The 12,186-nt window shown below is 32.7% G+C and overlaps 1 long non-coding RNA gene across 1 annotated transcript; it reads right to left on the bottom strand.

Moving 5' to 3' along the window:
- Nucleotides 1-414: 414 nt before the first annotated feature.
- LOC136832123 (uncharacterized) lies at nucleotides 415-7,757 on the bottom strand. The gene is made up of 4 exons (XR_010851072.1): nucleotides 7,672-7,757; nucleotides 3,901-4,075; nucleotides 3,550-3,631; nucleotides 415-1,280 (listed from the first exon to the last, which is right to left on the bottom strand). It is a non-coding gene; the product is annotated as an uncharacterized lncRNA (long non-coding RNA).
- Between the last annotated feature and the right edge of the window lie 4,429 nt (nucleotides 7,758-12,186).

Below are 12,186 nucleotides of genomic sequence, written 5' to 3'. Positions count from 1 at the left end.
TTCAACTTACACTAATATCTAGCGCAGGGTATGAAACCGAGAGAAAATGTCTTCGAAAACCGTTAAGTTCTGTCTGCAAACTCACTTTAATATTCAATAATCTATTTGGAAAAAAAAAGGAAATTACTAAAAAGTTGGAGTCATTCCGAGATAAAAAGATACAACAAAATATTACAGATGCTCTAGCTGTTATTTTGCCAAATCCTAACGAAAGCTTTACACCAAAAATTTTAAATCCTAACGGAGATGTCAGGAGGAGGAACCTTCAAATTTGTGGCACAAGCGTTAAATGTAGCACAAGCGTTAAATGCAGCAACTACCTAAAACTAATGAAAAGTTATGAAAAATGGTCACGTAATTCTAAGATTAAGTAGTGTTATGTGGCCATACAAGGTCTCGGGCAGCTTGGAATAACGAAAGAGAGAGAGAGAGAGAGAGAGAGAGAGAGAGAGAGAGAGAGAGAGAGAGAGCCACAAGGCTTTTTGTTCACTGAGAATAACTGTATAATTGGTTGAATCGGCTATGGAATTCCTGGAAAAAGGAAAAACTAAACTATGCTGCTTCTATATCATCACTATTGCATTATCAAGATGAATTATTTCATTCTTGTATATCATGCATAGAAAAATGGTGCAAGATACTAGTTTACAATCCAATTTCACTGTAAAACAATGTATTTCAATACCTGTTTGCTGCATAATGACTTCCTATGAATATGAAGTCGGGAATGCACTATTGATGCTTTATAAAACACCGGTTATTCTTACCTAATTCAAGTAAACGAATGTTAGTGGAGGTCAAAGGTTAAAAGTCTTCCGGTTGCCAATTCGTGAAAATAAGAATCACAGCCTACACAAAGAGGTCAAGCTCATTAGGTTGAGATGGAGTTAGTGTACACTTTAAACATCGCCGGGTAAGAGCTAACATCCTGACATTTGCTGATGGAAAAGTTTTTCCCCAAAAAATTTATGAAACAGATCGAGACAAACTTTTACCAGACTGATTTACGCTTAAACTGATGGAAATTTACCTGTATCGCGTTGGAACTAATAAGTTTCAAAATTAAACTGAATACTTGAGATTCACTAGCATAATGTCTTACAACAAAATTCTCCTCACATATAAAGAATGTAAACATTTATGCTCGACTACGAACGTGCTTTCATTACTGAATCCAAGGCTTGATAACATAACTCATTTCACTTGAGGTGCTTTTATCCGTGAAGTAAATTATGGCATTGGCAGAAGAGCCATCAGCTAGTCGTCCGACAAGGCTTCACCTGGAAAAAAATTCAAATTTTAGCTTCAAAAAGATATCTTCTTGCCTAACAAGGTAGCTCCTCACAGCCATTACATCGTGTTCAAGTTCGCATACTGATATTAAATTACTTCAACACTTAAAACAAAATTGAAAACTTAGACTCTGCTTTCTAAGCTTTTAAGTACTAATTGAGTACCCTCACCAATTGGTGGGGGGAGGGGGGGACGACATTTCATCTCCATGGTTATGCCTCTCCTAGCACGCATAAGATAATTCTGAAATTATAAATTACACGGAATTTTTTTCTGTTATGCTGCATATTTTCCAAATGTTTATATAGCATATAGAGAACCCGAATGCAATGGAAAAATTCTATATGAACAGTGTACATATAAGTATACTAAAAAAAATTACAACTACTAACTGCTGGACAACCTGTCTCGTAACGTAAGTTCCATAATAAGAGGTTATACATTATTGCCATGAAAATATTGGGTGGTCTGTTTGCGTGATTAGATTGTTGATACCGGACATTCTTTAAATAAAATGACAGTTGACTATACTGACGCTGAAGTTACCGGGTTCTGGAGCAGATTTCTTTAGCTTTAAACTCTCATTAGCCTTAAAAAATATGGCTTCTCAGCGGCATTACTTGTACAGATCCCATTTATTTGTTTGCATATGAAATAATTGTTTCGTGATTTAGCAAAGAACTGTAATCTTCAAATTCTACTGTTAATTTTTTTGTGAACTTTAAATTTCTTATCTATCTTTTCCTTATGTATTCCCATTTTTCACTTGAATGCATTACTTCAAACATGAGGAGCACAGCAGCTTGTACTACAATATACAATTTACATATCACAAATGCTTACCGAATAAAATGCCAACAAGATAAAATCGTATTATTACTCAAATCATTAATTTCAACTTCACCCCACCTTGTATTGGTTTATTCCTGAACAATATACACAGTAATTCTGCTTGGTCAATACTACTGCATGATACTTCCAAGGCCTCGCGTCGTGGAAAACTACTCCTCCACATTTCTAGATTCAATATATATATATATATATACATATACATATATATATATATATATATACATATACATATATATATATATATATATATATATATATATATATATATATATATATACACATATATATATATATATATATATATATATATATATATATATATATATACATATATATATATATATATATATATATATATATATATATATATATATATATATATATATATATATATATATATATATATATATATATATATACACATATATATATATATATATATATATATATTATATATATATATATATATATATATATATATATATACATATATATATATATATATATATATATATATATATATATATATATATATATATATAATATATATATATATATATATATATATATATATATATATATAATATATATATATATATATATAATATATATATATATATATATATATATATATATATATATACATATATATATATATATACATATATATATATATATATATATATATATATATATATATATATACATATATATATATATATATATATATATATATATATATATATATATATATATATATAAAATATAAATATATATATATATATATATATATATATATATATATAAAATATAAATATATATATATATATATATATATATATATATATATATATATATATATATATATATATATATAAACCACTTTCAGTACTGAGTCCTGCAGTAAGTTAGAATACAAGGACCTTGCAAAACTATGCTGAAACAGAGTTAAGGATTACTACGATATTGCCAAAAACAAAGATCACGTTACAGCAGTTTCGACAATTCTCTGACTCAACTGTGATGTTAAGAAAATGAACACACCTAAGGACTGTGCCGTTAAATATATTTGAGAGTAACTCTCTCCATTATGACAGACTTAATGGTGTCTTCCAAAGACTCAAACTCAATATTTACTAGTTCCTGCGGGAAACTTTGTATCAACAGGTGTCCCCTAAATATTCATTAAGTATTTTTTACTACCTTCTGCTATAAACATGTCCTATTTAAGCTATTCTTAAGCATTAGATTTAGCCAGTTCCCTAAAACGTTTCTAATAGTCCTTTAAAACTATAGTGTTTTGTCCTCACCTATATAATTTTTATATGTACATAAAACACCAACCGCGTTTGTCCTTACCCGCATGCATGCCGGGTATACATACTAACAGGAACTGCACTTTACCTCTATTTGAAGGTCATACTTTACCCATTGGAGTTCACCAGTTTGCCAAATCTGCAACACCAAATGGCTATCAAGATAAGTCCTGCAGAACAATTTAATTTATTACTGGCTAGAATACTTCATACAATATTTCGAAATACAATAATCAAGCATTAAATTATAGTTCAACCCTGAACAAGTGATGGGAAACACCATAAACGTAGATTTTACCCGTTTTCAATAATTTTTTTATATTCAGTTGACCAAGGATATATTTATAAGTAAAATAATTCTAATTTCACGCTTATCCATTAAAATGCTGGCTTTAGATAATTTCTCTAACAATTACCAGTCTGAATCTATTTTTCTTACCTGCCCCAGGAAAATCAATCTATGCAATTCTGTCTAGCCTTGCGGTTCCATGATCTTCATCCAGAGTGGGTCCGAAATGGTAAGCAGCACAATATAGGATACTTGATGCAGTGGTCCTTTCTGCGGCAACTTCCCCTCAATAAGCATTGTGTATGATGTGAAAGGTCACTTCAATCTAGCAAAGAAAATAACAGAGCTTTTGGAATATGGACTTGAATTTCACATCTTTGGCATCTAAAGTAAAATAGATTAAGCAGTAAAATCTCCACTCCTTTTGCAATAAATTTTACTCATGTGTAACAAGATTAGCACTAAGGCATTACAGCCCCAGTTTTCACACTCAGGGTCTGATTAAATCGAACCCACAGTAAATAGTATAATAGAAAGTAAAATTAGAAAGTAAATTACTCGTGGGTAATGATGTCTACAGGTTCTGACTCTTCCTCCTGTATTAAATTTGTAAAGGTTTAAGCTGTGTTATTTATGTGAAACATAGAATATTGATTCTTCAAAACTGGTGACCTTCAGTCTTTACCACCTAATATAGAACTTTTTTGAGCTACTGAAGATACAACTTTACATGGTGCCTACCTTGAATGCCTCATAACCCCGCTCCTATGACTCAGGGCTTTTGTACACTTTCTCCTACCGGTGAAATTAGATTTTAATACCTACAACAGAGCCTAGTACAAAAACTATTTCTGAAGTTTCTGAATTCATGAACATGACATTTTACCATTAGATAAAAATTCATGTTAATTCAACAGATGTCAGTTTTCTGAAACTGCCAAGTACTTGAAATCATTATCACTATAAATTAGTCTCGATCATCTAGTATGTCTGAACTAGAAACATAGGATCCCCATTGTTCCTGAAAAGATTCAGCTCCATAGACACCTATTAGAAAACATGTTTTACTATATTAAAATTTGACAATACTAATAGACCGACCAGTCTTACTTTAATCACGTTTTGGTTTAAATTACAGCTTAAAAAGTCAAAGAGCCCAAATTCATTTAACCCTTTCAGCCAACAGCATTTTCTATGGCTTTCCCTCTAAATCCTCCTAAAGCATCTTTTAAGCTGTTGATGAATTTTCCAATTCCAATAACTGCCATAGAGAACAAACTTGAAAACTGAAGTCTATGGTAGGTATGTTATGCGTTCTTCCAAGAAAAAAACAATAACTTTACAGCATCATATACTACTTATCAAGAAACTGGAATACTAAATTATGCAACCAGCTGTTGATGAATTTTTCAATTCCAATAACTGTCACAGGGAACAACCCTTGAAAATTGAAGTCTATGGCAGGTATGTTATGCGTTCTTCCAAGAATACAACAATAACTTTACAGCTTCACATACTACTTATTATCAAAAAACTGGAATACTAAATTATGCAACCATATCGTTTACATGCCAGGTAAAACTTAGTATAATTAAGAGTTTGGGTCGAACAGAAACAATCTAGCTTATCAAGCAGTTGATGATAAATTACTTTTCAAGAAAGGCATACCCGTTTACTATGAAAGCCAAACTGATGACCTTACTAACAAGTGACAGAACCAATCTGCCAAAAAAAAAGTTAATTAGCAAAAATTAATTACTATTCCTTTAAGTTTATTAATTTTCTTATTGTTATAAAAATGTTTTCACAGACCACCAGTATTACAAAGGCAATAAAAAAAATCCAAGACTCATTATAACGTTTCTATCTTCTCAATTCAGCTTGACCTTTTAACTAAAAATACTGTCTCAAACCTGTAAGAGCGTAAATCACCAAACAAATCAAGTCTTTGAAGCAGTCTACGGCTTTATTTCACGAGTGAGTCTTTCATTTCTTATACGCACTTTGCTTCTGCAGTTTCCAAACCGTGGTACTGACTTTGGAAATACCGAAGAAATCTCAATAAATCACAGCCAACAAGTTGCCAATTCGCACAACGTTGCGACAGACGAAACATCCGCAGCCTGCAGAGACCTACTTACGGGTGTGGAGTAGCAGCAGACCCGGGTCGAAAAGTCATTAACTGAAGCTACTTAAAATCAAACGAAGCGGAATCTCTAATAGCTAAATCCACAATGAATGAAACCAACCAAGAAAGCCATCAAATAGCCCTATCAATCAATGGAAGCTTCAGATTTCCTACCTCCCACAAACGAGATAAATTGGCTCTGGAAGTTTAATCGACGTTTGTAGTCAGTATCTTTACCTTGGTCAGTATAACACCAAGACTGTAATGAACTACCAAAAGGGAAGAAAACCCGTTCTAGAAAAGAATAAGCAGATCATGTACTAGTACAAAACACGGCGAAACAGACCTACACTGTTTCGCCGTGTTTAGTACTAGCCCGGGGGGGGGGGGTCAAATGTATTTCGCCTTGTTTAGTACTAGCCCCTGGGGAATCAAATGTCTGGTACCGAAGTGTTTGTCTAGAACAGCGAACCCGATTATTCCCATGTAAAGAATAACGAACCCAATAATCTTCTTGTAAAGAATAGCCAACCTCGTTACGAGTGGGTTAGCTAATCTTGACGTGATCCGAATAAGCATACTTAATCACAACCAGTTAAGATCTAGAGAGCCTCAGTCTGTGGAACTAGATACAAAATAACTAAAGTTCTCCTACCAATTGTACTTCTTGAGAGTCAATGTTCCGCCCTCCTGACGCCCTTCTTGTGGGCCACTATCCCCACTAATAATCACTTGTCTGGCTATTAACTCAACACTTCATGCTTGTCATAACTTTAAATGTGCTGTCTATGAATTAGTCTGAATATGCTTTATGAAGTAATCAAGATGAAAAAGTTATGCGAAAATAAGGGTATTACAAAAATAGGACTTTCAAACAAGTAAAATCATTTGCTAAGAATCACACCATACAAAAGTAAAAGTGGATGGATATCTAATACTTATATAAGTTTAATTACCTTGGATCAAAAACTCCAAGAATGAACCGACATCTTGTGGGTAACCTACCTAACAAAATTCCAAAAAACAAAGCCATCTTGTAACTCATTTTAGATATAAAATTACCCACTTACTTGGGCCTTACTCAGGCTTGCTCCTTATGGATACAGAATTTTAAAACCTACATTGATGCCCCAACAAGAAATGCCTATGTAGTACAAATGAAGCTTACATTCAACCTTCGGCCTCTACATGAACGTTTATCAGCAAGCAAAACCAGCAGGAATGGAAACCCTATGAAGCGAGGAGCCTACTCTTTATAAAATATTAGTGCCTCCGAAAACTGCTTAGCGTCCACTGACGTAACTTATCTCCCGAATGTTGAGACTTTCAGAATCTATTTACTCTGCAAATTTTATAATCCTCCCTCACCCTCTCCTTCAAACACCGCACCGAAGTTACAAAAATGAAAATGGCTAAAACAATTATTGAAAAAACTACCGAAAAATTTATGTGACTATGAAAAGTATCAAAATTACAAGACTGCAAACCAGATCAATAAGACTTTGGCATCCTGCATATTAGACGCGGAATTTGAACTTCAAAACTTTCAAGCAATATACTCATATTCAGAACTACTTCTAATGTCTACACATCTGAGAAGTCATCCTGCTTCATCGAGAGTAATGAAACAGGCGAGCTTGAATTGCTGGAATACAGTAAAAGCTCACGTAGAGAAACAAAGCCCTAAAATATGTTTTATTATTGTTCTATACCAACATACATTCGTCTAACAACCAGAAATTAAATAAACTAACGGCCGATTTTCTAAAAATGTGACACTGAACAACACAAACCTTAAACATGAGTTTATCCTGCTTTCGGGTATTTACTTTGCAAAATAGGTTGAAAACGGGCACACCGTCATTTAGTTTATGATAAGAAAAACAACAAGGAATCAGGAAGCAGGAAGTAGTGCGGTAATGTCCTTGTAGGATAAGTAGCGACATCTACATATAATTTTGGCGTCCAGTACAGCTTACAGAGAAAATTACATTTTGATGTGAAATTTACATATCAAAATAACACCTATTTTTATAAAATTCCCTGTGCGAAGCAACTCCATAAGCTACTGAGATTTCACCTTTAAAGAATGCTTTAAACTACCGAGGCAAAAAAAAATCTTGAAATGAAAGCTTTCAGAAAGTCTTCGACAATTTGGCTTCCTTTACCTCCTCAAATTAGGGTTTATGATGGAACGGGGGCCTCCAGAGGATATGATCATCATCCTAATGGAGGATATAAGAGAGACAAGCGAAAGAAAGAAAGAGAGAGAATTGAAAGGAAGGCGAGAGCCATCATTTACCCAATATGTCTCTTGCGGGTCCATTCTTTCTTACGAAATAGAAGGTTTTGTCGTGCGTTAAATTTTGTGTCGGATGTTACCATTCTTTTCATTAAATGAATTCCCGGTGATCTCACAGGGTGCTTCTAGACCGTTTTCAGCTTTCGAAATTTTTTTTCTGGAACCCGACCATAAGTTTATTTAATTACGAGTATATCATTCCTTTCCATATCACTCTCAGTTTTATTTGTAGCTATCGTCATGAACAGTCTGACAATCAGAGAGAAAGGGGAACCAAAGGCTAGGGCAACTGCAAAGCAGAATACATCATTTATTGAGAATTTTTTCGTCTTGTAAAAACTGGTTTATGTTTGTTTTACGAAAACGTTGCGGCTACTTATACTTTTACATTTATTTGTAGATACCTATACGATTACTTATAAAATGCACGATGTCTATTCAGTGATTACTTTTATGTCAAATAATACAATATTTTTAATCCATTCATAAAATACTTTAGACAACTTCGTTATTATTCTAGCTTATTAATATGAATAATTATCAAAAATGCACAAAAATATTGAATGACACAAAATGATAATTTCTTCCCGTTATGTTATATTCACTTTTGTACATACCTTATGTTATCAGCATCAAGCAGTTTCTCTTAGCACGAGAGGATCTAACATTTAAAAAAAAAAAAAAAAACACACACACACGCACAATGGTCCCTGCTTTGATATTTCAAAGGGTGCTCATAGCAGAGGCAGCCAACAGGCCACTCCACTAACTTTCAATGTGACCAGCGCCCAAGCCCCGTTTCCAGGCAGTAAGTTACTGATGACTCAACACAGGTAGACCTATGGACTCCCCTATCTATAGTTTACAAGGACTGTAAGGTCATGTATCGCAGTGGAATTGGGAAACTCACACTTTAAAGTCCAGGCGAATTGTAGATGAATTCTCTGTTCAGTAATTCTACTCAAATATAGTCGTTTCACTCACTCATTCAGAAAGCATGTCAGTAGGACGTCTAACACATCTTACAAATGTATCATTTGTTTCTATCTTGCACGCGCTCTGGTCCTTCCTGTATGTTAAAGCCTTCCCTTCCAAGTAACTTCTTTCGTGCCTCCTCTTCGGGCATTTTCAGTTCTTCTTCGCCTTCTTACCCCTGACACCGAATTTTATACTTTTTATCCATCTGTTGGCCTTATTCTTTCTACAGGCCAAAATCGTCTTGATACACTCTGATTATTTTATTTGCCCTATGCTTAGCTTCCTACAATTTCTATGCACAGTGAAAGTCACTGTACATAGTTGTTTCTAAACCCGGCAACGGTTCGAATCTCACTGGTGATGAAGCACTTATCGCTTGAAATTTCCCCAGTTCATAGTGAATTGGAAGTTAAACGAAATTTAAGAGGCTTAATATTTGTGAATATAACAAACGCCACGGTGTATTTGATAAAATCCATATATATATATATATATATATATATATATATATATATATATATATATATATATATATATATATTACACAACGATCTGACGTGCAGGGATTCTATTTAGTTTAACATCCCCTTTTACCTTTAATCAGTCAATTGGATGCGTAAGAAAGAAAAGTTTAAAGGCAGAGTGTTTCAGGATAGAAAAACCTAAGAACCAAGCAAATGGTATTCATGTGAAGATTGCTTGGTTCCTTTCAGCACTGAAACTCTACAATTTTATGTAGAACATACACTCAAGCACACCGAATACACACACACACACACACACACACACACAATTTGATTGCATTTCATTTCAGTAATTTAGACATTTCGCCCTTTAATTAAGGGATACAAGAGAATAAAATTACATTTCTGCATTCCGAGAATGATTCAGGAAAAACTAAAGGATTATTGAAAATGTAAGAAAAGTTAACCCTAAAATAAAATGAAACTGAAAAGGAGGTTCTGCAAAGAAACTTTCAATATGGGGAAAAAGACACACTTCCTACATGATAAGTTTAAATGGTTCTCATTGAAAACATTAACAGGAAACCTCAATGAAAAAGGCACAAATAATTGTAACATACTGTATTTAACAACGCCAACAAGTAAGTTGTAATTTGCGAAGCATGAGGTTTAGGCTATCCTTAATACAAGTCGTCATATATTCATGGAAGAGCCTTGGTCTGCAAAGTAATATTTATGTAAAAAAGTAGGTTTTACAACAAAGCTTAGATAGCTTGATAGATGGAGGGGAGAGAGAGAGAGAGAGAGAGAGAGAGAGAGAGAGAGAGAGAGAGAGAGAGAGAGAAAAGAGAGAGAGAGAGAGAGAGAGAGAGAGAGAGAACGATATATACATACATATATATACATACAGTATATAGATATATATATATGTATATGTATATATATATGTATATATAAATATATATATATATATATATATATATATATATATATATATATATATATATATATATATATATATATATATATCTCTCTCTCTCTCTCTCTCTCTCTCTCTCTCTCTCTCTCTCTCTCTCTCTATCAAGCTATATATGCTTTTGTTGTAAGGTCTACTTATTTTACACCAATATTATTTTGCAGATATATATATATATATATATATATATATATATATATATATATATATATATATATATACATATATATATATATATATATATATATATATATATATATATATATATATATATACATATACATACTATAAAATATGTACTGTATATACAGTATATACATATAATATATAATTATATATCTATATATATACACACATATATATATATATATATATATATATATATATATATATATATATATATATATATATATATATATATATATATATATATATATGTATATTATACATACATACATACATACATACATACAGATCTGCAGTCCTAACATGATAGATAAAATCTTATTTTCTAAATAAATTACAGCGGAACGCTTGATGAAAGTAACTTTGTTTTTCGCACACATGAACAATCTAAAGTCAAGATTCAAACAAAGTTCTGGGATGCGACAGACATGTCCTTTTATGACAAAGATAAGAGGATTAGAATTTCATTACTGGAAGTTCTAATTGACTTAGACTTTCTTTGCAGCTTTTTCTTCTGAGAGTGAAATGATTCAGGCAAGCAAAATCACATAAGTCCAAGCTAGATCCCTTTTCCATTAACTGTCGTCACCAAATATTATCTGCAAGGAAAAATATACAACGACTGCTACTATTAGGTCGTCAGAAAGCACTGTTTTATTTTTGAAGTGGAGTACAGGGGAAGTTAGAAATGCAAGGTTTAGCGTTCTCTCTCTCTCTCTCTCTCTCTCTCTCTCTCTCTCTCTCTCTCTCTCTCTCTCTCTCTCTCTCTCTCTCTCTCTCTCTCCCAAAGGGTTTGTACTGTATGAGTGTGAAACATGCAATATTCTTGGTATAAAGGTTTTGGTTTATGCGTGCTACTTGCAGTTAAGGTATATTCTTGAAATTGAAACAAGATAGAAAGTAACACACAAGAGTTTTAGAGCTGTATGCAGAGACCTTAATGTATCATCTGACATTTTTAATCATCATTCTAGAGCAATTTAATATATATACAATGCTTTTTAGCAAAGCTTTATGCCACTATGCATTTACAAATACAACAGGTAGTCTACTGATAACATCTTGGTTACAGGGCAAACTTGAACGTTCCCAGGGAAAAAGGGTAGGTAAACATTCCCAGAGATATAAATGCGTATTTTTAAACAACAGCTGATACTCTGAAGCATTTGCTGTATTAAAGGGAATGGTGTTTATATGAACATGCAAATTTATCCTGGAATGAAAAATTAATTGACCTCCCACACCTGAGCCTGAATTGAAATACTCAGTGCATTAGGGAACCTCCAGCGAAACTAACCTCGCTCAATTAAATATCATCTAAATCAAACGGATATTCGATGCACAGTAAATGTTTTGGTTACTATGGTCAAATAATAGTTACAAACAAAAATAACATATGGAT

Source organism: Macrobrachium rosenbergii, chromosome 49, assembly GCF_040412425.1.
Source record: "Macrobrachium rosenbergii isolate ZJJX-2024 chromosome 49, ASM4041242v1, whole genome shotgun sequence".
In the NCBI taxonomy this organism is placed as follows: domain Eukaryota; kingdom Metazoa; phylum Arthropoda; class Malacostraca; order Decapoda; family Palaemonidae; genus Macrobrachium; species Macrobrachium rosenbergii.
Note: the sequence above shows the minus strand (reverse complement) of the source record. Positions and strands in the feature narration are given on the sequence as shown.